General features: G+C 41.2%; 1 long non-coding RNA gene across 4 annotated transcripts; it reads left to right on the top strand.

The window, feature by feature from the left end:
• Nucleotides 1–1,567: 1,567 nt before the first annotated feature.
• On the top strand, nucleotides 1,568–25,233 carry LOC125455790 (uncharacterized). 4 transcript variants are annotated; one of them, XR_007248312.2, is made up of 6 exons: nucleotides 4,014–4,765; nucleotides 9,088–9,229; nucleotides 10,592–10,713; nucleotides 17,606–17,648; nucleotides 18,639–18,753; nucleotides 18,835–25,233. It is a non-coding gene; the product is annotated as an uncharacterized LOC125455790 (long non-coding RNA). The 4 variants fall into 4 exon arrangements; XR_007248313.2 differs by lacking the exons at nucleotides 4,014–4,765; nucleotides 9,088–9,229 and adding an exon at nucleotides 1,568–1,718; XR_007248314.1 differs by lacking the exons at nucleotides 4,014–4,765; nucleotides 9,088–9,229 and adding an exon at nucleotides 1,948–2,122.
• Nucleotides 25,234–25,435: the final 202 nt, after the last annotated feature.

Genomic DNA, 25,435 nt, shown 5'->3' with positions numbered 1-25,435 from the left:
TCCTTGAACAGCAGCGGTGTTTGTCGCTTCTGCTGAGAACCTTACTTCCTCCTCTATCCTCCACATGCTATCCTTCCTTGTGTAACCTCTGTTCATTCTTTAATACGTGCTATATACATGAAGAATGTCGAACAGTGTGCTCGTGTCTAGGAGTGGCGTTGGATGAACACAGCAGGCCAAGCAGCATCTTAGGAGCAGGAAAGTTGAATGTTTCAAGCCTAGACCCTTCATTAGAAATGAGGGATGGGGGGAGGGTTCTGAAATAACTAGGGAGAGAGTGGGAGGCGGATAGAAGATGGATAGAGGAGAAGATAGGTGGAGAGGAGACAGATAAGTCAAAGAGGTGGGGATGGAACCAGTAAAGGTGAGTGTAGTTGGGGAGTTAGGGAGTGGATAGGTCAGTCCGGGGAGGACGGTCAGGTCAAGGGGGCGGGTTGAGGTTAGCCATCCCCTCCTCCGACCTCAAGCCCCACCCCTATCTCCTACCTACTAATCTCATTGCGCCCCCTCGACCTGTCCGTCCTCCCCGGATTGACCTATCCCCTCCCTACCTACACTCACCTTTACTGTCTCCATCCCCGCCTCTTTGACCTGTGTCTCCTCTCCACCTATCTTCTCCTCAATCCCTATTTATTTTAGAATCCCCTTCCCCTCCCCTATTTCTGTTGAAGGGTCTAGGCCTGAAACATCAGCTTTCCTGCTCCTATGATGCTGCTTGGCCTGCTGTGTTCATCCAGCTGCACACCTTGTTATCTCGGATTCTCCAGCATCTGCAGTTCCTATTATCTCATGTCTAGGAGTAACTGGTTTATAACAGAAGCTTTAAAATCTTGAAAGTGTTGGTGAGTATCTGATAATAAACATTGCAACTTGAGGCAACTGCAAAAAGCTGCAAACACTTGCAAAACTATAGCAATAATTAGAAATCAAGTTGGGGCTAAACTGCAAATGGACGGTAATCCCTTTCAAATAGTGCTGGGGTTGCGGGATCCTTTCTGCTGTTGAACATGTGCTCAGCAGTGCAACGTTAAGGGGGGGTGGTTGGTTGGATGTTGAGTTCTTAAATCGCATCTTTAGTGTCGTATTAGTGTGACATGCTGCTTAGTGTCATGATGACCCTAAAAGGCATTGTCTGGTGGATGCTCACGGTGCACGTTAGCACCATCAAAAATATGGCACTCAACGGTTCTGACCCTTGACAGGGTTTATGTGCCACAGATGTCAACTTGAAACTGTAACAGTACTCAGAGTATGCAAAAAAAAGCCAATGAACACAACTTCACGATCTTAAGATAAAAGCAAAATACTGTGAATGCTGGAAATCTGAAATTTAAAGAAAACTGGACAAACTCATCTAGTCTGACAATATCTGTATGGAAAGAAACTGGGTTAACATCTGGCGTCTAATCTGACTTTTCCTCGGAGTTCATGCTTTCTCACCCTCGGGGCTTTAATTTTAGAGCCCAAATTTATCAACAAGTGAGGGGGGGCGGTAGGAAGGTCATTAAAGTCTGTGTTTGGTCGTTGTGCGGGAAGAATCTTCTTAGCCTTGCCACGAAGGCTCTTGCGATCGGGATACACAGCAGTGACATAAGGTGAAGCACCGTGGGGCTGAAGGTGAAGCGCAGATGTTTGCTTTTCTTTGCAGCTGACATTTACATTTCTTTTTAACCGGCGACCCAAATCGACGTCTGCCCTTTCTGGAGCTGAACTTGCAGGTAACTTAACTGGAACGGGCTCATACTGTTCGAGTGGATTTTCATTATTTGCTTGCAGCGGGAGGGGGAGAGAGAGATAGGTTGAAACATCAACTCAGTGGGTGATTGTATTCTTTCGTTTGATTGAAAACGAAGCCGCCGAAAACAAACCGAAAGAAAACATCCTACATAGATCCGGCGGGACGGCTGCCCCCCCCCTCCCCCCCAAGGTTGAAGCCGCAGGCTGGACTTACAGAAGGGTCTTAAACCCGGGTCAGTTTCTACGGGGTTCTCTTGCTAGCGGGAGGGGGGAAGGTCACCCCCAGAGTCACCCCGCGAGCGTCAAGCAGCGCCATAGCAACGCGCCGTGGAAACCAGGCAAAAAAAAACCCCGGGGCCAATCGGCGGGGCGACCGGGGTGTCAGGTGAGATGGTGGGGGTGGGGGCGGGGGTGTGTGTGGATGGGATGAAGGGCTGGGGGGGATTGGGGAGGAGTGTCGGTGGAGGGGCCTGAGAGGGCAGTGGGAGTGTGTTAAGGGGTGGGGGGGGGCTTGTGAGGCGTTGAGGGCCGAGGGGGTGGGGGTTGACGGTGTGTGTGAGCGGGGTGGTGGTGTGAAGGCGGGGGAGGTGGGGGACTGTGAGGGCTTGAGGGCTGAGGATGTGTGTGAGGGCGTGGGAGCTGAGGGGGTGGGTGGCTGAGGGGGTGTGTGAGGGGTTAGGGGCTGAGGGGGTGTGTGGGGGGTGGGGCAGTGGGGGCGGGAGTGTGAAGGTGTGAGGGTTGAGGGGGGTGGGGGTGTGAGGGTTGAGGGGGGTGGGGGGTGAGGGTTGAGGGGGGTGGGGGGGTGAGGGTTGAGGGGGGTGGGGGTGTGAAGGTGAGAGGGGTTGGGGGTGGGAGTGTGAAGGTGTGAGGGGGGTAGGGGTGTGAAAGTGTGAGGGTTGAGGGGATGGGGGTGTGAAGGTGAGAGGGTTGAGGGGGTGGGGGTGTGAAGGTGTGAGGGTTGAGGGGTTGGGGGTGTGAAGGTGAGAGGGCAGTGGGGATGGGAGTGTGAAGGTTGAGGGGGGTGGGGGTGTGAATGTTGAGGGGGATGGGGGTGTGAAGGTGAGAGGGGTTGGGGGTGGGAGTGTAAAGGTGTGAGGGGGGTAGGGGTGTGAAAGTGTGAGGGTTGAGGGGATGGGGGTGTGAAGGTGAGATGGCGGTGGGGGTGGGAGTGTGAAGGTGTGAGGGTTGAGGGGTTGGGGGTGTGAAGGTGAGAGGGCAGTGGGGATGGGAGTGTGAAGGTGTGAGGGTTTGGGGGTGTGAGGGTTGAGGGGGGTGGGGGTGTGAATGTTGAGGGGGATGGGGGTGTGAAGGTGAGAGGGGTTGGGGGTGGGAGTGTGAGGGGGGTAGGGGTGTGAAAGTGTGAGGGTTGAGGGGATGGGGGTGTGAAGGTGAGATGGCGGTGGGGGTGGGAGTGTGAAGGTGTGAGGATTGAGGGGGTAGGGGTGTGAAGGTGAGATGGCGGTGGGGGTGGGAGTGTGAAGGTGTGAGGGTTGAGGGGTTGGGGGTGTGAAGGTGAGAGGGCAGTGGGGATGGGAGTGTGAAGGTGTGAGGATTGAGGGGGTGGGGCTGTGAAGGTGAGAGGGCGGTGGGGGTGGGAGTGTGAAGGTGTGAGGGTTGGGGGGGTGGGGCTGTAAAGGTTGAGGGGGTGGGGTATGAAGGTGAGAGGGCAGTGGGGGTGGGGGTTGAGGGGAGATTGTGAGTGGGTGGGAGTGTGAAGGTGTGAGGGTTGTAGGGGGTGGGGGTATGAAGGTGAGAGGGCAGTGGGGGTTGAGGGGAGTTTGAGTGGGGTAGGGGTATGAAGATTTGGAGGCAGTGAAGGTGTGGAGGCGGTGGGGGTCTGTGAGGGGTTGAGGGCATCTGTGAGTGGGGTGGGGGTGTGAAGGTGTGGGGCGCTGTGGGGTTTGAGGGCTGACGGTGTGCGTGAGGTGGCGGGAGTTGAAGTGATGTGTGAGGGGATGGGGGCGTTGAGGAGGAGAATAAGGGATGTGTGAGGGGGAAATGAGGAGGGGGATGAGAGGGCAGAGGGAAGGTGTTTGGGGGGAAGGGGTGTGGGGGATGTGAAGAGGGGTGAGGGTGGTGTGGGAGATGTGAGGAGGGGTGGGGTGAGGGTGGTGTGGGGATGTGAGGGGTGGGATGAGGGTGGTGTGGGGAGGGGTTTGGAGTCGGGTTGAGGGCAGTGTGGGGCTGTGAGGAGGAGTGGGGTGAGGGAAGTGTGAGGAGGGGTGAGGGTGGGGTGAGGGCAATGTGGGGTTGTGATGAGGAGGGGTGGCGGTGAGGGCTGTGTGTGGTTGTGAGGAGGGGTGAAGAGGTGGGTACGTGAGGGGTGGGGGTGATGCTCTCCAGACTGTGTGCCCGGGAGCAGCCACCTGGACATTTCCCCGCTCCCTCTCCCACCGATGGCAGTAACGGCGCTGCCCGCGTCGGCAGTAGAACAGAGTGGGATCCCGACGCCCAATTTCGGATTTTGTTTTGGAGAAAGATGTGTGTTGGTAGTTGAAGGGGTGCGGGTTGGGGGTTGGGGAGGTAGTTGTTGTGCCTGCTCCCACGTGCCTCTCCCTGCCCCAGGATCGAGTGTCGTTCACGACGAGATGGGGAGGTGTGGGGTGGTTTTATGTGCCCGCTCAGAATAACTAACTCTAATGATTGAATGAACAGTTGAAGGGGAAGCGTGCGGGTGAGCGGGTGGGAAAACACCAGAAAGTTGCTCAGTTTGCTGCATTTGGATGGGACTTCGGCTGCTGAACCCGTTTGGTTTGGTCCATCATCTGTCTCACGGGCTAATTTGTTTCCAAACAGCAGGGTCTTTTTTTTACCCCCAGAGGGTTGTTTGTACTTTTGGGAATCGGGCCACGTATCGGTGTGAGATTGTGATTGCGGGGTTTTGATTTAGTGCTTCAGTTCCCTCCCTGGGCTGTCTGTCTGGGTCTGACGGCGAGTCAAACCCACTCCGTGCCGTCCTTTCCAGCCCCGGACTAATTTTCAGCTCTGCTCGTTAATGATCTCAGCCGAATCCTTCGGCTCTCGTAAGGTAAGTGCTGTGTATTTTCGGGGGTGTGGAAGAAATGATTGTAGCAGAGGGTTTTCTATTTGTAGACCGGTTGCCACCTAACCTCAATTAGTGCAGATACATTTTAAAATTCCAATTTCGAACAAATTGACTGACAACTATATCGGCTTAAAAAATGAATTCGAGCGTCGGTGCATTTTCAAGCAACTTTTTGATCAAAGCGGGAGTGCAGTAAAATCCACATACTTTCAATTCATTTGAATGAATAAATTGAATATTTCTGCCATGTTGATTTCTGTTTACTATTCGCCCTTGTCTCCTAAAGTGTGGTTTTACGCCTTTCTTTTTAAGAACGGGTGGTTTTGATCTGTATTTTTTCTTGCATATGATTCCGATTTCTTAATTCTCCGCAACTTTGAAAAGAAATTAATTGGCGTTTAGGCGTTGAAAGTCTTGTACTATCGACACTGAAACCTGCTTTCAAATGCGCTGTTAGTTGCAATCAGATAACTTATAAAAGGATCTATCCATTAATAGTGAGAAGTGTTCGGTGAAGTAGCGTACAAGCTGGTGGCGAGATAATCGAATCATGTCAACACAAAATCAGCTTTGAGCTTGAAGATTCTCTTATACTGTCCAATCGGCTACGCTGTATATGAAGCCTGGGAGCTGGGAAGCTAGATACTGCCCATATGATGTAGCCGATAGCCAGTCATCTCCAAGCAGAGAGATCAAGTTATAGGACTCCAGACATTAACTTTTACTTAGGTTGTGTTGGAGTCACTCACACTTATATTTCTGTAAACGTTTTTATTACTGTGAATATGGTTGACACTGTGATAATGACCAGGTAATTTGTTTTTGTTATGTTGATTGAGGAATATACATTGGCCAGGACATGAGAGATAACTGCACTGGTGTTTGAAATTACACCACGGGATCATTTATGCCTGCTTGTATAGGCAGATGGGCCATTGGTTTAAGGACATGGCATCAGGTTTTGGCAGGAGACACGAGACAAACTGTTGCCAGTGGTCTGAGAATGCAATTCTGGAAATAATCCCACATTGCAGCCTCTTTTTGGTGATAGGCTACTAGTATAAACTATGGGTTTATGGTATTATGTATGCATTACTTTGTCAAATGGTTGCTGTGATTTTAGAGAAAAGCTGATGATGAATGACGTGATTTTGGGGTGGGATAAAGTGAGGCAAATATTGCACCAGAGAAATAAGACAAGAACTTGGGATTGGACATTTGTACTTGTATCAATGGTTGCCATATTTCAGTTGCTAAAAGGAATGGAGAAAATAATAGCAATCTCAAGCGGGAGTGGATAGGAAATAGTAATTTCTTCAACTTGGAAGATTTGAAAGCATGCCGGAAAAGAGGAATCCCCATAACTTAAAGTGGCCTCTATTTATACCACCTGCATGAGTTCCAGGCCAAAAGAGTAGTTGAAGCCTAAGTTGAGACGTTTTCTTTTAGTGTTTGTGCTCCATTCTCACAAATTCCTGGAGGCAAATTCCTATTCATCAGCATAGCAGGACCGTGTTGGTGGTAATTTTAAGTTCACTGATTCCTCATGATAGATATGTAACATTGACATGGCCAACAATCCCACTGATTATATATAGCAGCTATTGATTGAACATATATTTCAATTATTATTTGTTTCAAAGAACTCCATGGCTTTATGGCAAGATGGATCACAGTTGTTAAGATTTTGGGCTAGTAATCCAGGGTCTGGGTGATGGCTGCTCAAATACCACCATGGCACTTTCTTGAATTATGAAGCTACCAGCAGTAATGATGACCATGAAATTACCAGCTGGTCAAAAATCCACTTCACTTGTGCCCTCTAGAGAAGGAAATCTGCCATCCTTGGCCAGTCTTGCCTACATGTGACTCCATTCCCACAGCAATATGGTTGAAACTGAAATGGCTGTATTCAAGCAGGTTACCCATCACCACATTCTCAAGGGCATTTAGGGATGGACAGTAAGTATTGGCCTTGCCAGTGATGCTCATACCTTGAGAATGAATAATTAAAGCCTCTAAGAAGTGCTTGCAGGGTGGATTCTGTTCAACACGGAATCCAAATGGTGGATCTTTGAAGGATGGCATAATAACTTAACAAGATGAAACACACAGCTTTAGTGAAATTCTTACTGAGATGAACATTTGCTGCCATTAGTTGAACTGTTCACTTGCCCCTTCAGAGTCAGTTAGTTAATAATAGGAAGTCTTGTAGGAACCCAAATAAGAAATAAAACTGACATTCAATAAAATTCATTTAACTATTTCTGTTTCCTAATTTTGGCACTTAACTGCATGTATATTTTTATTAATGTTATACTGCTGCATTACTCTAAATGATTGAAAGTTGACGATGCAGTGTATGAATGCTACAGTGGGCAATGGTTATTGGTATATGTCTCCTATCTGCTGCTGAATAAGTTGTTTATTTCAGCTGTACAGTTGTGAGTGAAACTCACTGCTGTCACCTGTGATGTGTGATGGGCTTTTGATCTGGAAGATCTGTAGAAAGGAAAAAGTTTAATTTATTTAAAGTAGCTGCAGAATCTGTAACTGTTCGTAGGAATATTTCAAAAGGATTTAAGAGTTTTCATCAATTATAGTTTGCTTGGGTAAGAAGAAACACTGGTTTATGTGACCTGCAAACCCTTGACCTGGAAGCACTGCCAATGGAAAGGATAAGTAAAAAGCTATTCAGCCAGGGGCACAAAAAGGTTCTGCAGGAGGGTCAAAGAAAAGACCAACAAAGAAGCTACTCCTGTAAAGAACAAATGACAGCTAGAGGCAGAAGGTAGTCACCATACAGATGCACAACAGAAAGAATCCAGGTACAGACAGAAAAGTGAATACACGCTCATGTCTTCAGCCATAGTTTGGATATCATAATTGCCTTTTGGTAGGGTCATGTTTAGGACTTTACCTCCCAGTTCCATATGTACACCAGAGATTTACAGATAGTCAGAAGGCTGATTCGAAAATCTTACCCTTGATGGCTTGGCTCTTTCTTCACTGCAACCTCTAGGATGCTTTCAGGTTGTCTTTTAAAAATGTGTGTTCTCTGTACTTTGTTCATAAACGGAAGGATATTGTTTCCAACAAGAATTACTTTTGAGTAAATCCAATGGGAGATGTATCACCATGCCTGTTTCTCTAGTAACTTTAGCCGATGATGTCTTATGTTCACTTTTAAATCTGTTAAAGCAGTTTAAGTGTATCTCTCCAGGGACTGCTACTCTCACTGGCATCACTGTTTTACAGTAGCTGTGTTGTGTGCATGGTAAGAAATCAAAGTTGCAAGTTTTTCATGTTTTCTAATGTATTAGAGAACTGTGTTAATCTCAGTTAAAAACCACATGGATTTTATATTGGGATTGCATGACAGTGGTAATTTGAGTTCAGTAGGTAATCTTCATGTAAATTCTTTATACTAATCTGCTCAGTAATCAGCCTGTGAAACAAGCACAGGGATCTTGCTAAGTACAGGCAGTTGTCAAATTGTTAACTTTGAGTTACTTGAAAAAAAACTGGCAGTGTTGTCAACCAAATAAATTTTCATTACTGTTTTGAAAATGTTCAACCATGGTCCAAAAATTAATTTGTAACATGAAGTAATCATATGACCAAATGGTGGATTTTATTTGCCTGGTGCATTGCTTTGCAAGATAATATACCAGGTGACAGTTGTTTAAATTGTAGGTTGTAGTTCCAAGCAACATGTTGCAAATCTGTGCATCTGCACCTGTTAGCAACAGCCAGACAATGTCACAAATCGAACATGTAACATTTCTGAAACAATTTATTGATAGATGGGGTGGGTGAGCTGAAATTGGGACTGTCTGTTCAAAGTGGTAGCCTTGTCTAACACCAATAATTAATAATCTGAATAATTCTGACAAGATTGATGTGCTCTATTAATCTGAAATGTGAATTGCTTGCAGATTTTCACTGGATTTTGATCTGTATCAACAGATCTGCTGCCACCTACGGTGACTTATCTTGATTGCTTATTCATTCAAGCTTATTGCCTATTTGTTTTGACTGTAGAAAATAGTATGTAATCCAGACACAAACTGCCAGTAAATTAAAAATAAAAACAAAAAAGTCCAAATGTTGGAAATCTGATACCTACGCAGAAAATACTGGAGCAGAGGTCAAGTTTCAAGTCCAGTGACCTTTCTTCATAGAGATGCTCTGCGGATGGGTCACTGGAATCAAAATGTTACTTTCGGTCTGTCTGTCTCTGTCTTCATATAGGTACTGCCAGACCTGCTGAGCTTCTTTAATTCTTTCTGTTTGTGTGGCAGGTAAATAAGATGGATTTGGATTATGTCATGTATTAGCTGTGTCTTTCCTGGTATGGTCCTTAAAATCCTTGAAAAGAATTAATTAAGAAAGATAATCAAATTGACTGCAATGATGACCCAACTTCCATTCCTGTTTTCCCAGGTTAGCTGATATGATCTCCGCAGGTTACGTGCCTCCTGTCCTTCATACACACCATCGCCCTTCTCAAAAACTGCATTCTGTCACCATCCTTGCCATTCTGTCAAACTATACCTCCACATCTAAGCACCCTTTCCTCTCCATAGTTCACAGTCATGATGTCACCACCCGTGTTTGTGCAAATCTTACATGAACTTGATGTCTGCATCCCGCCAATCTGGATTATGCCCCTGTCACAATATCAAAACTTCTGTTACCAAGGTCACAAGTAAGTTCTTTGGTGACTGACAATAGTAAACTATTGCTTACATAGACACACAGAGTTGCAATTGCTGGAAATCTGAAACAAAAACAAAGTTCTGGAGAAACACAGCAGGTCTGGCAGCATTTGTTGAGAGGAAAATAGTTTTGAGACCAGTGACCCTTCGTCAGAGATATAACAACCTATCTGCATTCTTTGATGTGATTGATTAAACTGTCCACCTCCAACACCTCAGCTTCATCAGTTAATTAGGTGGAGACTGCATTTGCCTGGTTCCATTCTCATTGTTTTATAATTCTTGTCCTTGGATTTACATCCCTCCCCTCAGTCTTCCCAATCTCTGTTATCTCTTCCAACCCCAGAACCCACCAAGATATCTGTACTCAGAGATAATGGGAACTGTAGATGCTATAGAATCTGAGACAACAAGTTGTGGAGCTTGATGAACACAGCAGGCCAAGCAGCATGTTAGGAGCAGGAAAGCTGACGTTTCGGGCCTAGACCCTTCCTGAAATGTCAGCTTACCTTCTCCTAAGACGCTGCTTGGCCTGCTGTGTTCGTCCAGGTCCATACCTTGTTACCTCGGATTCTCCAACATCTGCAGTTCCTATTTTCTCTGATACAATTTTAACCCCACTGTGAAGCCTCTTCTAAGGATGCCTAACCCGAAGAAGTTATTCTCCTCCCTCCGGACAAACCTCAGGGAATCTCTCTCCCGTTGCAATTCTGTTGTAATCTCTTCGGCCTTGAAACTGCTTGGCCATGTCCTGAAGCAAACCAGATATTACAGCCACATCATCTTTCTTAGTACCTGCCTATAGAAGCAGATCATTCCCAATGGGTTACAGTCCACATTCAAGCCTTCACAATTTGGCCCCAGCATTTCTGATGAAGGGTCTATGCCCGAAACATCAGCTTTCCTGCTCCTAACATGCTGCTTGGCCTGCTGTGTTCATCCAGCTCCACACCTTGTTATCTCCTTTGGCAAACTTTTTGGTGATCTACCTTAATATCTCCTTTGTGTAGCTCAGTATGACAGACCTGAGCGTTGACTGTCCAGATGTTAGAAATTGGAAGCTATCAGACTCTTCTTCTTTTCACAGTAACCAAGAAACTGCATCAGGCACCTAATCATACGAAGGTGGTGGGAGATTTAGACTGGACAGTCGAATAGCATGCTTGTCAAGTAGAAGACCGAATGGGATAGAGTGAAGAAGCTATTAAGGTTAGTGTTTGGGCTCAGCCTTTACATGACCAAAAAGTTCAATATTAGACTTACCTTTCTATCCCTTGCTGGGATAACTGAGAATTACTTTTAAGTCTCATTCTTCCGACAACCTGATATTGGAAATTCATCATGCCTTTCTTTCATTTTGTTGTATCTCAGCATTTCTGCACGTGCTTTGATATGGGATATGTGGTTAATTATCGCCCTTATACTATGCAACAAAATGATTAAAATCATATATGCTTTGAACAATTAAAAAATTATTTCAGTACTATGGCCTATTTAGTAAATTATTCAGTTGCAGTGTCCCAACCGACTTCTTGCTTCGACGAATGCAGGCAAGGATCCTGCATGCATTTCTGACCACCTTATCTATCTATCCAGTTACCATGGAGGATTTCACATCTTGCCATTTGTTGTTTATCCTTTTGCCTTGTTAGTCTCTTCCAAATTAATTACTGTACATTTCTTCTAATTGGACTCCTTTTCCCAATCTTCAACCTCCTGGATTGGTCTGTCAGTATCTTTCTGCAGCTTACAGTCAGGTCAAGAACAAAAGATGGGACCTGACAAGAGCATTCCTCAGTGGGCAAAATATAATCTGCATTGCCACAGGTCATGGATATTTTTTCCCATTCTCTCAATAGAATTAAATAATCGAGGTAAAACTTATAGTAGGAACAACTAGGGCAGTAGATCATTATAGGATTAGATTGTACATTCCAGTTTTGCTCAAAGATACATTGTGCCAACCTAAGCTGGAGCAACAAAACCTGATGTTCCGCCTTGGGAGCTTACAGTCCAGTGGTCTCAATATTGACTTCAACAGCTTCAAAATCCCTTCACCCCCAGCCTTATCCCATGTCCAGCCCTCCCCTCTCCTCCATGCCTCCCTGATTTGACCTACCCTGTCCATCTTCCTCCTCACCTATCTGCTCCACCCTTCCCAATGACCAGTTACAATAAAGCCCTACCTGCATTCACCTAACCATCACACCTACCCTTCCTCCAGCTGCAGCTCCTCCCCCTATTTACTTCTGGGCTCCCCTCCCCCTACCCAGCCCTGATGAATTGTTTCGGCCCGAAACATTGATTTTCCTGCTCCTCGATACTTCTGACCTGCTGTGCTTTTCCAGCTTCACATCTACTGACTCTTTTCATTACAAATCTAGTTATAACCTTTATTATTGTCAACTGTACACAGCTGGGAGAATCAGCGAACAATTTCCATGGGAATTTGGGAGATTGATAGTTCGGTGCAGAGGGGTAAGTGAATACTGAGTAGCTCAACAGAAGAGTAAACAAGTGAATATGCCATATAGATAATCAGAGTAACTATTTGGATCTGTGGGGTAATATTAAAATTAATAAGTTGAGGATGCTAACATTAAAGGGTTCCAAATTGAATTAATAACTTAAATAATAAATTGAAGTAAGAGCACTCAAAATTTAAAGTTTAAAATTTACATCATGGGACAACTGAGAACTGTTGCTTACAAATCCTGTGCCACAGAAGAACTGGGGAGGTGCTTCATAGCAGCCATTTGAAAAGGTAGAAAGAGGCAGGCAGTGAAGGAATTCTTTGGGTGTGTGGCATTCTGAAACTGATTTGAACATAGTGTTTGAACATAGTGTTTGAACATAGCAGCTGTGCACCACTTTAGACTCTGCAAGTCATGAACAACTTTTTACACTGTGGCGCTTGAGCCTCAACATTCAGGATGTGGGCTATAGGAAAGGAAAGCTTGCCTCACACTTTGTGAACAGGGACAGAAGATCTTGGTGGATGGGGTGGTGACGAGGCGTGCCATAGACAAACACACTACCAGACACAGCAGCCTGGACTCAGATTACATACTGGGTCAATGGTGTGTCACTTGTGAAGCGGTAAGATAATTGATCTTCTGAGCTCTGTGAGGGTAAGTGCTGTCATCTTCTCTTTGCAACCTCATCCTATGGGCCAGCACACTGTCTGCTTCTGCACACATTTTCCATCAAGCGTTATGGACTAAAGCTGTCAGTAATGCATGCATTATATCCACTTCATCCTCCCAACCTACTAGCCCTCCGTGCCCTTATGTTATTAATCTTCTCACTGGGAACACCTTGTCACCTCTTCTGCTCCTGCATCATCACCAACTGCTTATCCATTCGCTTCCATCATATTCAATCCCTCCGTTTATCTCATTACATAAAAATATGGCCAATCCCCCAGACTGATGTCTCCAGAGCACCTTGACTTACTTACTAGTAATCTCTGGACTGGTTGCACTGTGACCTGCAGGACTCAGTGTGGGTCCATTCTTGAACTGCGAAGACTCTGTCAGGATAAGTGCCTGATTGACTGTGGCCAACTCCACTGGACAGGAATTGGATGAACCTCTAGACTGACTGTGACAGTGTTAACTGTGGCCTTCTTTACCCAGCTAAGATATGCTCCTCTTTGACTTTCAAACATGGCCATTTTCTTGAAGCATATACAATAGGTTTACTGCAGAAAATGCTGGCACATTCTGTAGGTGTGATGTTGGTGTAACACACTGGCATGTAGCAACATGTGTACTCCATTGACTGTTCAATGCTCCCCATTATGACAAGCTGCCTGCCTTTACTCTGTGCTTAGAAGGCAAAGCAGGCCTCAGAGGCTGGAAGTCTGTAACTGAGCAATAAAGACCCTGTGTGCTAAGACAGCAATGCAAATCACACAGAAGGTGGCAGCCGTAAGTCAGTGCTGAGGTCAGATAAGAAAACAATATCAAGTAGACAGAGATAATGGGAACTGCAGATGCTGGAGAATTCCAAGATAATAAAATGTGAGGCTGGATGAACACAGCAGGCCAAGCAGCATCTCAGGAGCACAAAAGCTTTTGTGCTCCTGAGATGCTGCTTGGCCTGCTGTGTTCATCCAGCCTCACATTTTATTATCAAGTAGACAGAGACTGGCAACCTCTAAAGTGCAAAGTGCAGATTGAGTTTAAGAAAACAAGCTAAGCGTCATAAGGTGCATACTGTGCACGTACGCATATGTCCCTATGCACAAAGCGAACTGGAAAATGCATCGAAGTCATAGATGCCCCGAACTTCAGATAAAAATGTTGAAGGGTTGAAGTGGTGTGAAAGTTGGTTTGAGAGCAGTCATGATTTTGTGAGATTTGTGGTTTGCCAATGCCGACCTATGCGAATGAGGTGTTGAGGAGGATGATGGCCATTGAATTTATACAGGAATATTGTCATGAAGAAGCAGTTGCTTAATGGGTGGGAGAAGCATTTGGTGAGTTGCAACTACTGGCATTTACATGTTGGGAATTTGTGCTGTTTGCTTGCTCATTGGAGGAGAGGAGAATTAGAGATGGTATATAAATAAGGTAAGTTGAGGCTTTAATGAGATCCAAATGGAGTGCAAATGTAAATAAGGTAGTCATCACTCCATGGTGAGATTCTCAAATTGCTATTTGAGGTTTGAGAGGCAAATTGGAAATTTTTTCTCTGTGTTGAGAATCAGATCTTTTCATTCTGTCTGTATTTTTTTGATGTGATAAGTTTTCATTAAAGAACACACTATATAGAACATTAAATACTGCAATTACTCTAGGAATAGTTATCTTCATAACGCTTCACAATATGTGAAAATTACAACTGACATAGAGAAACTAACAAAACGTGGCCTATATATGTTCTCATCACATAGTTATGCCACTGTGCACGTGTTACTTAAAAAAAAGTTCAGATCACATTCATTACTTTAAGGCACGTTTACTTTAGCAAAGTACTGAACATTACCATACCTGAAGAACTTATACAGCATGGGCTGTACACATCAGTTACAGAAAGCACACTGGTCATAATAAAAGCCTACAGAATTTTTTTTCATCGTGAAACAATATTATTCAGCACTTAATGTGGTAATGCACACATTGGTTTCATACATATAAGTAAAGCTAAGAAATGCAAACTTTCATGAAGAAGCACCACAAGAAGGGGTAGCATGAAATGGAGGTCCCCAGTACATCACATCATGTTCATGAATTGAAATGCTTCTGCACACTTGATTTACAATTTTAAAACTATTCTGAAGAAACTGCATTAATTGTAATGTTTTACTTTGGATGTTTAAAATATTTAAGCTGACATCAAGTGCTTTCAAAGATAAATTAAAATTACCTGAATTGAGTGAAATCTTAAAGGCCTAAAAATCCAAATTATTACGTTTAGGCCCTGCTTTGTGCTGTTCATTAGCTGATACCTTGTTTGATTTTGGTGGCAAATTAGCTGATATTATTAGTGCCTTCAAAGATGAGATCAATATTAAGTTTTTGATTCATCAAATTAGTCAAATCAAATAGAAATATAAAGGGCAATTTTGATAAGTCATTGCTCTGATCAAGATGGCCAGAAGAATAATGTTTGTATCCTGTGAGATAATTGTAATTCTGGATCATACATACTGTGATAAGAACTAATTTATGTAATAAGTGGTTTTATGTGCTAGAAGTTAATTAATCTTCTGCAAGTGAAAACAGATAAACTAAGACCTAACCTCGAATATAGACTACCGATTAACAAAGAATATCCAGCCTACTAAGTAATAGAGTTAAAAATGAGCCATTGATCTCAGTGTGAGATTTTTGAGGAATAATTTGATGGCTAGAAAGGAAGCAAATACTTACATCAGGTTTTCAAGTGTATATATGTTTTGAATCTTAATGGGTAGATTCAAAATTTCACAAGCAAATAGTCATCCTTCTCCTCCACTTATATAATTTCAGTGTTTGATCATCTTATACCCTTTGTTAACCATCAAACCAAGAAACCATGTGTATGCTCTAACGTTTGTTGTCATTCTACAGAATTCTTATTTATTGCTAATGACAAAAATACTCCTTAGCTTATACTGAATTTTGAAGGTTTGTTTTGTAACTTTATAAATGACATAAAGAGATAACTGGGATATTACTTAATGGACTGAATCTTTTGGGGTAGTAATGGCTCTGAGGCAGGCTAGAAAGCTGGAAGAAACTCAACCTCATGTTACAATCAGGCAATTAACCATCTAGTGTTGATACACCTGTCCCATTTCCAAGAGCCACTAACCAGTTAGAGGGGTTGGTCACTGCTGGTATTGCATCTAGCCTGAAACAGCATGGACCCTATACTTGAAAACCAAAGTAAGTGAAGTCACTATTGACCCTTGAGGGGAGACTGAGGCAGAGGCTAGTTGGTGAGATCAGTGGGGTGTTTCTCTGGGGGCAGCTAATCACAGAGGGCCTAAACAGGAGGGCCTCCCAATTGACCCCACTGTAAGTCTGCTCCACAGCTGGTCAAATGCTAGCTACAGCATGAAGAGGCCCTTAACTTGCCACGTAATGCCTGGGCTTGAAGACTGTCCTCAAGCTCGTGTGTCAATGTATGGTATTGGGAAGGTGATAGAGAGCACACCCTCAACCTTTTCTTCAAAATCCCTCATGCTGTCATCTCTAAAACCACTCTGGGGATCACAGTAAATTCCACCCAGTATTTCTCAATATTTCTGAAAGTGCATCAGCAAAAATTCCAACATGCCAAGTGTAATGTTCTTTCAATGTGAGATTGACAATAGAATGTACCAGGTTTCAAGGAAGATAAACATAACTTGCATTTATCTCATATCTTTTCAATGCTCAGAAATTCTAAAGTTCTTCATAGTCAGCAAGTTATTTAAAATAATCAATTATTCTATATTTGGTAGTTTTGGCTGCGAGAAGATTATTGTTTCTGTCATTGAGAGAACTGTGTGTCCTTCTTTGAATTGTAGCTTGGAACTTTTTATTGCCACATGAAACACTATGGACTGAATTTTCAAAACATTGTCAGGAGCTTGATGCCAGCATAATTTCTGGGCCAGACCCCAGTTCACAACTGCATCACTCATGTGATACTATTTTGCAATATAATTGGACCAAAGATGACTTAATGACAATTAGTATTACCAGGAGCTGTCTGAGAGCATAATTGATTTGACCTGATTTGATTTGGTTTATTATTGTATTTATAGGATACTGTCAAAAGTATTATTTTGTGTGCCAACTAGGCAAATCATTCCTTACATAAATAAAAGAACATAATTTGCTGGATAAGCTCAGCAGATCTGGCAGCATCCGTGAAGAGAAATCAGAGTTAATGTTTCGGGGCTGGCGACCCTTCCTCAGAATTGGTGGTAGCTAGGAAAATGTAGGTTCATATGCAGAAGATAGGGTGTGGGAGGGGTTCAGGAGTAAATGATAGGTGGAAATGGAGCCCAAAGAGACAGAAGAATAGTTGGACAGACAAAGGAGTGAATAGTGGCTTGGAGGGTGAATAGCTGTTAATGGAGACAATTAGTGGCTAACAATAGGCAGTGTGTAATAGCAGACTATAACAAGGCCTGGTATGTGGGGTAGAGAGATAGGGCATGGGAGAATTTAGACCCTAAAATTATTGAACTTGATATTGAATCCAGAGGGTTGCAGGCTCCCCAGATGAGCTGGATCAAATCCAGGCCCCTGGCACTGTGAAGCAGGAGTGCTAACCACTAAGCCACTATGCTGCTCCATTAGCTGGTGGGATCCACTGTCACTGTTTGGGAATATGATTTTTAAAATATGCAATTACCCTTTCGCAACCTTGAAAAAAACCTGATTTGATGCTGTATTGAAAATAAGTCGTCTCCAGTAATGCAACCTTTCCTCAGTACTACTTTGAAGTGTGATCCTGAATGAAATAAGTGTTGTTAATCGTGCTTAACCTGATGATGCATGCAAATTCGATAACAACTTGTGTTAGACTGTTGTTAGAAGTTTCTGTCACTTTATATAAATTGTTAATTGTTGGAAATGCTTCATGAAAGATATGTTATCTGCTCTCTTTGTTTCAGGATCTGCAGAAGTGTTCACAAGCCACCTGGTCGCACATCAAAGGTAGGCCTGAGCCTAAGATAGTGATTTGATTGATAATTGTCTGTCAGAAGGTAATATAGTCACTGGTTGGCCATGACGCACTCCGACTGTTTGAGGAGCATGACTTCCTCAGATATAAATTGATAGATCATATCTGGAAGCGAGTGGTTGATCTTTGCAGTGAAGAACTGCAAAGCTATTTTTTAAAAAAAATCTGGGCTGTTATAATGCTGTCCAAGGAATGGCTGAAAGAATTTACATTATGTGCATTACTATTAAAAAGTATATCTTTACAGAAAAAGTAACTTGGGTCTTTGTTTTTATATCAAGGAGTATAGCTGTTCTAGTTTCATCCATCCAATTTTTATATTCATTCATGGGGTTTCATAGCCAGGCCAGAATTTATTGCCCATCACTAATTTGTCCAGAGGGCAGTTAAGAGTCAACCACATTTCTGTGAGCCTGGAGTCACATATAAGCCAGACCAAGTAAGGATGTTGGATTCCCTTCCCAAAAAGACATTCGTGAACCAGATGGATTTTTTCAGCATTTGACAATGGTTGCATGATCATCATTAGACTCTTATCTCCAGATTATTATAGAATTCATTTTCCGACATCTGCCATGGCGACATTTGAATCCAGATCCCCAGAACCTGTGACTCAGGATTAATAATCTAGCGATAGTACCATTAGGCCATCATCTACCTTATCCATGTTGTTTTAACATCTGTGCTTTATACATTTGGAAAAAAAATTCACATGATGATGGATGATATATTCTAGCAGCTGGTGTAAAAGTTAGGAGTTTTCTGCTGAAGTTAGTAGGAGAAAGTGCATTGCAGGTCACAGTGCATGTGAGCCCTATTTATAGAGTCATTGGTACTGCTGGAGCTCTCATTGTATTGAGTGTAATAAAGCAATCTTAATTCACTCTTAAACCTGTGGTCATCATCTAAAGTTTCTATTTATTCTTTCAATTAAGAACGTTTTCATTCTCATTCCCATACAGAAGATTGGCGGAACTTTGTTCAAATACATTAACAACGTCGAAAGTAGCGTACTTCAAGAGAAAATATGCAGAAGAAGAAGATTTGCATAAAGTTTACAATGGGTACTTTCCAAAAGTAAGCATTTTTTGACATTTAAAAAAAATTGGACACTTTTGCACTGTTACTTTAAACACCTGAGTGTTCTTTCTTTTTAAGAACCTGATCTTTCCAGAAGATCGAACATGTATTCTAAGGCTTTCACTAGAAAAACTAAGGATTCTTGAAGACCCTGAAATCTATCTTCGAAGGGCTGTTTTAATAAACAATTTATTGAGGAAAATCCACATTGAAACAGAGAAAGAAATGTATGACTATGCTCAACAATTCAATAAGGCTTCAAAGCATCTTTACTCTGATGCACAGAAGAGAGTGAAGTATATGATCAAGGATTGTAATAAATGTTCCGAATCTTTGTATTATGAAGAGATTGGTTCATACTCCATTGTGCCTTTTTCTTCAAATAATGTCATCTATGGACTTGGTTATCCAAATGGCTATTTGGGAAAAAGTACTTTCTAAAATAGAATTCCAAACAGGATGATGACTTGTTAGATTTATACCTCTGTCACTCTGTGTTTGGCAGAGATCAAGCTTTGTAAACCAACTTATTCACTGAAAAGTAATGGTGAATTTGTGCACAAGACCTAATGGATATGCTCTGGTTGGAAAATTGGTGACTTTATAAATCCATAAAATGAGAGCACTTATGTTAATCTTTGGTTTTGATCTGATCTGTTTGGAACATTGTGTATTTAATGTTGTGTGTGTTTTTGTTGCTGAGTATGGACTGTGTAGAGATTATTTCAATAGAACCAGTATGAAGTGGTGATTTATTGATGTTACTCTATTTTTATTTTGTCATCTCATTTCTTCATTATTTCCAATATTTCACCCCTCCTTTTGGTTGGGTAAAAGAATGAAATGGAAGTTTCACTGCCATTTTTAATGCTGCTTTTGGAGCTTTTTCTTGTTGCTGATGATGAGTACCCAGTCACATGATTAGAAACCAACACATTTTACCCAAGTAGAGGTGAGTATGCTTAGGTAACCATTGAGACTTCCATTTTGAACAATTATCTCCAAAGGATGTTTAGATGCTCCATTTCTGGGGCTTTTGGGTCATTGTAAACATAGCACTATGGTAATGTTGTTCAATTAATACTTTATTTAGCCAATCTTTTCACTAAGGGAGATTGCTTGGAAACTGAACCTATGTGGAAATTGTGACATGCATTACAATATTAATTAATCAGTGTACAACAGATTATTTTGTTGAGTTAAAACCTCCAAATACAGAATTATTTTTAAAAAATCAGAAATAACTTTTTGAATGGTCAGACTTCAAAAGTGAAATAAAACCCAAAGGCAGAGTAGAATGAAATGAAATAAATAATCTGTTGTGTAGGTATGTTACAGATTGGAGCAGCTGGATTTGATTCCAAAGTTATTTTTGGATGGAGTACAATCACCATTTATTGAGTCATTGATAAAACTGCTTACTGATTTGTCGTCTTTAGCTATCCAAAAACAACTTCAGTTGACTTTTGTACCTTTATCATCTTTTTAGTTTGATCCCTTATGGACTTTTTATCAACCAATGTATTTGATATATTGTACCTTTAAAGATAATAAGAACTTAAAGTTGCACCATGGGACCAGCTAGAGTCCTGTACTATATCTGCTGCAACTTAGAACCAAGCTGCTGATCTATCTGATATGGTATGGAAACAGTGGTGGTTGAACTATATTTGTGTGTCACAGGAAGTTAATGCCAGAGACCTAATAGAATTTAAAAGAAAACTATAATTAAAAAAACTCCATTTGCCTTTAAGCTTAATGTTTGAGTATGTTTCAGTAGCAAGTGACTTGACTTGTATTTGACATGATATTGCCAATTTCACTTGCAACTTTCCCAAGATGTTGCAGTAACATTTCTATAACGCATCACATCTCCAAATGTTTTCCCTGTAGTACAGTTCTGGAAAAGACTGCAAACTAATTAGAGACCAATTTTATGAACATTTTATATCTGCCCATCCTATCAATTACTTCATTTACTGATACAGTTGTTTAATGCTTTGGTTAGCAGGGCACTAACGTTAATTAATTCCACTGCACTGGCCCTTTTCACACACCAGGACTAAATGTGGCACAGCTAAGACCTCCAAGGCCATGTCTTTTCATTCAATACTCTTAATAGTGGGTTGGGAATGAACAACTTTTCAGTTGACACTCATGAGTCAAGGATTGATCAAGCAGAAATTGTACCAAAGAGTTCTGCATTAATTTACAGCTTCTGAATTTTTATTTTGTAGCTGGACAATCTTATACAAACTCTATTGTGAATCTCCCAATTTTTCCTCCTCCTAACGACTATAATTATGCTCATAGTCCTCTGCTCTTTCATCAAGTTGCATGTTACTCGTGTGGGTATATATAGTGTATAGGCAGAATCACATCTCAATCCAATCCCTGTCTTCACCCATGATGTAATTTTTAGCAGAGATCATTAGATTGCAGTCAGGACCAGGAATCCCGGTTGATTTTCTTTCTGTCTCCCAGGGATGAAGGTACCAAGACCAGGTGAGGTGCTTGAACTGAAGTCTGGCAGAAACTGTTTCTTAACAGCTTATACTTAATGTGATCATTTAGTTGATGTCATTTGGTAGATTCAGAAAGACTTAATTTGCATCGCTTGTGTGATACTATAGGAAGCAAGGTTTTCCTACTCCTCACCTTCTTTGACGCAACAGATGATTTCCCATTAGTAAAGTGAAGAAGTTCCATTTACCTTGTGCTTTTCTGGATGTCAGGGAGTCCCAAAGTGCTTTATAGCCAATTAAGTTTAATGATGGTTGTAAATTACAATTAAAACTGTTTTAGATTTTAAAAATCTAGTCACTTGTAATTAGATTCCATACAATGACATATGCTCATATTAAAATTAATCACATATAAATAATTTGGGACATGGCAGGAGAAATTAAACTCATGGCCATCCTCTGCATCTGATAATCAGAATCTGAAAGTCAGGAGGTGGAAGTCAAGAGAGTGCAGGCACATCTCTGATACATGTACAGACTGAACTGTAAATAGATATATTTGCCTGAAGCATGGCATACAGTTTCATCATGTAAATTGAGGACCTATGTTGTAGGATCATAATGAAAATAATCACGAACAAATAGGTAGATCACACAATCGGTTCCTAGTTGCACAATGTCTTGGACAGCTTAGCCAATTGTTTGGCAGGCTGCATTAGGATACCAATTTGCTGCTTCAGTCAGCTGCTTCTGCTCAAAGAGGGCTTACACCCTTTGGTTCTGTCCTGAGGCAAGAATGGAACAAAATGCTCAGTTTTGATGCAGCTTGAATTTCTACCAGCAAGCTTTTAAGTAACTTTCAAGATTGGACTTAAAAGGTACCAAATTTACATTTTGACGATTGTAGCAATATCTTAAATAAATTTGCTGCAACCGTTTTCTCTTATCATCATCAACCTTTGTATTTCCTCAAATATGTTTTATACCCCAGAAATCGTTAGTATTTGCTACATGCTGTGTTCATTTTAAATGCCTTTTGTCTTCTCAGAAGATTAATGGTCTGGTCAGAACTAAATATACAGTTGGATCACCACTGCAATTACATTGAGAATCTATTCATGTTTTATTTTTGTTTCATCATTGTTTAAGTCTCAGGTCTGACATGTAAGTACTCATGTCTGAAGTCAAAAAGTTTCTTTACAGTCTCCAGGAATTTTCATTCAAATTAAAATGGAACATCTGCAGACGCTTGTGTGGGACCTTTCAAATCTATGGCTTAGATTCAGCTCTGAAGTTTCTCAAAGCATAGTTACTTTTACAGTAGTTTAATAATGCTATCTTAAGATAAAACTTAAATGTATTCTCATTCTGCTTTCCCACTTGGTAAGTTATTAATATAGGTTGATGCAAAGTTTATGTAATTTTTTTAATGTCAAAAATCAAAATTTTAAATGGTGATTTACAAGACTGCCACCCCTCTAAGCTATCTTTGGACTTTCTAGACTGTACAGCTATACAAGGTTAATAGAACCGACGCAGACTCATTTGTACCACTAAATTTAATGTAAACCTATTTCCAGCATCATATGATGGACCAAAGGAGTTATTACTTTGCTGAAAACTCTATAACTTGGTCTTTTTCATTGGTAAATATTCCTCCCTGTCACTGTAATCTAACAATGTGGTTCTCATAAACGTAGTCAAATAGTTCTAGCAATTCTTCATACACCCCTAGAGATCTAATGAGCCTGCTGTGTTACAAAAATCAGTTTGACATATTGTTGCAAGTCTCTGAGTTGGCTCCAAACCATTGTTTGGCCAGAAATAGTCAAGAATTCATTAGATGAATGGACCATATTGTGCTTTGCAAATGCTACTTACATATTTAGTGATAGGATAGTTAGCTCAGTAAAGCTTTAAAAAATTGGAGATCTTCAAGTTTTCTCCATGTCAGTTGTGGTAATTTTTGTTAATGTGAAGCAAATGATGTGATACAGTCTCCTCAAATACCATTTTTGTTAAATCGGGTTGGGAACCAATCACTGTGTAAACTTGGGAGTTCAGATAGAAAATTGTCTTCAGTGGATAAAGTTATAAAAGAGCAAAGAGATAATAAACCTTCAAGCTAATGATTAGACCATTTTTGTCGCAATTTATGTGTTTTATTCCAATAAAATAAAACTCCAATAAAGAGTGCACAGAGTATATCCACTGAGATAACCCCAGATATGGGACGCTATGACTATTAGGACAGGTTCTGATGTAGCAGAGAAATTGAATGGGTTTAAGTGTTTTGTTTTGTAAATTATGAAAGATTTTGGGGAATAAATGAATATGATATTATTTCCTTCAGTTGATAGATCAGTGATGTGGAATTCAACATCTTCAGATTGTTATAATGCATCATGATAAAGTTTTTATTTGCATAGTCATCAAATTATGGATTGTTTTGCCATAAATATAGTTGACAGATGGCATTGCATCTAACAAAATAAATGGTAACTGTTTAAGCAAAGGAAGGTAATGAAAATAGGAAGGAGCTAAGCAGTAGCATTAATTTTAAATTAATCCAGCTGGCTTAAACTCAGTGACTGTCTCTTCTTCTGTGCTGTAGACTTCAAAGGTTCAAATGGTGTACTATTTTTGGAGTAAATTCTGAAACATATCTGGACCAGTAGTCTTCATTATTGCTTCAGGTTGGTAGACTTGTTAGTACAATCTGACTTCACTTGCCAATCTGTGATTTGGAATCTGCCTTCCTTTGGATAATTTTGACAGGGCCCAAGTACTAATATAGTCCTCATTTTAAATGTTGACCCGGTTGCGTTTCTGCACTCTGGATATAATTGAAGCAAGTCGGTGTAATGTTCACCTTTCACTGCTCTAGTTTGGAGTCATATGAAGAGAAACAGATAAATCTAGATAAGGAAATCACCCAGAAAAATCTAATGGCTATCTCAATTTGTTCTTGATGTGTGTATGATTTTTGCCACTACCATGGTATCCTGTTCCATGTGTTGTTTACTCTTTGTGTGAGGAACATTCTTACATTAGCCCTATGTTTACATTTTGCTGTGTTAAACCCTATACCCTCTTATCCTTTATCTTGTTAAAATTGAATTAGTGCACAGGGTCTGCCTTTTATATATTTCTTTCTCATGCCATGGCAATCAGACAACGGCATTGATAGTTAACTTCAGGATTATCTGCATTGTAGACCATCCAAATTCCCCAGCTGTAGAGAGGAAACTGAAGTGTCAATTGTGAAGAAATATAATGCGAGATGGAATGAGAAGGAATAAAATAAAACAAATTCAGCCATTTTTTAAGATGTGTTTTCAGTAACGTAATAATTTGGATTTTTAGGCCTTTAAGATTTCACTGAATTCAGGTAATTTTAACTTTTGTTTGACAGTGAGCACTTGATGTCAGCTTAGATATTTTAAAGATCCAAAGTAAAACATTACAATTAATGCAGTTTCTTCAGAATAGTTTTAAAATTGTAAATCAAGTGTGCAGAAGCATTTCAATTCATGAACATGATGTGATGTATTGGGGACCTCCATTTCATGCTACCCCTTCTTGTGGTGCCTCTTCATGGAAGTTTGCATTTCTTAGCTTTACTTATATGTATGAAACCAATGTGTGCATTACCACATTAAGTGCTAAATAATATTGTTTCACGATGAAAAAAAGTTCTGTAAGCTTTTATTATGACCAGCATGCTTTCTGTAACTGATGTGTACAGCTTGTGTTACATATGTTCTTCAGGTATGGTAATGTTCAGTACTTTGCTAAAGTAAATGTGCCTTAATGTAATGAATGTGAACGGAATTTTTTTTAAGTAAAATGTGCACAGTGGCATAATGTTGTGAGAACACATATAGACCAAGTTTTATTAGTTTCTCTATGTTAGTTGTTATTTTCACATATTGTGAAGTGTAATGAAGGTAACTATTCCTAGAGTAATTGCAGTATTTAATGTTCAATGTAATGTGTTCTTTAATGAAAACTTATCACATCAAAAAAATAAAATATATTTTTGTTCACTGTTAGGGTCCACTGTGGAATGGAATAATATCTTTCCATCTGTATTAAACTTGGTTAATAGCACAGGCGCAAATATATTCTAAGACATATGAGTGTCCTTGATGAGCTTGCTGTTATGTACAATTACAGGATACTGTCTGAAAGGAAAATTTAGAGTTGAGGCA

The sequence above is a fragment of the Stegostoma tigrinum genome, chromosome 10, assembly GCF_030684315.1.
Source record: "Stegostoma tigrinum isolate sSteTig4 chromosome 10, sSteTig4.hap1, whole genome shotgun sequence".
Classification (NCBI taxonomy): Eukaryota; Metazoa; Chordata; class Chondrichthyes; order Orectolobiformes; family Stegostomatidae; genus Stegostoma; species Stegostoma tigrinum.
This window is presented reverse-complemented; position numbering and strand designations above follow the sequence as displayed.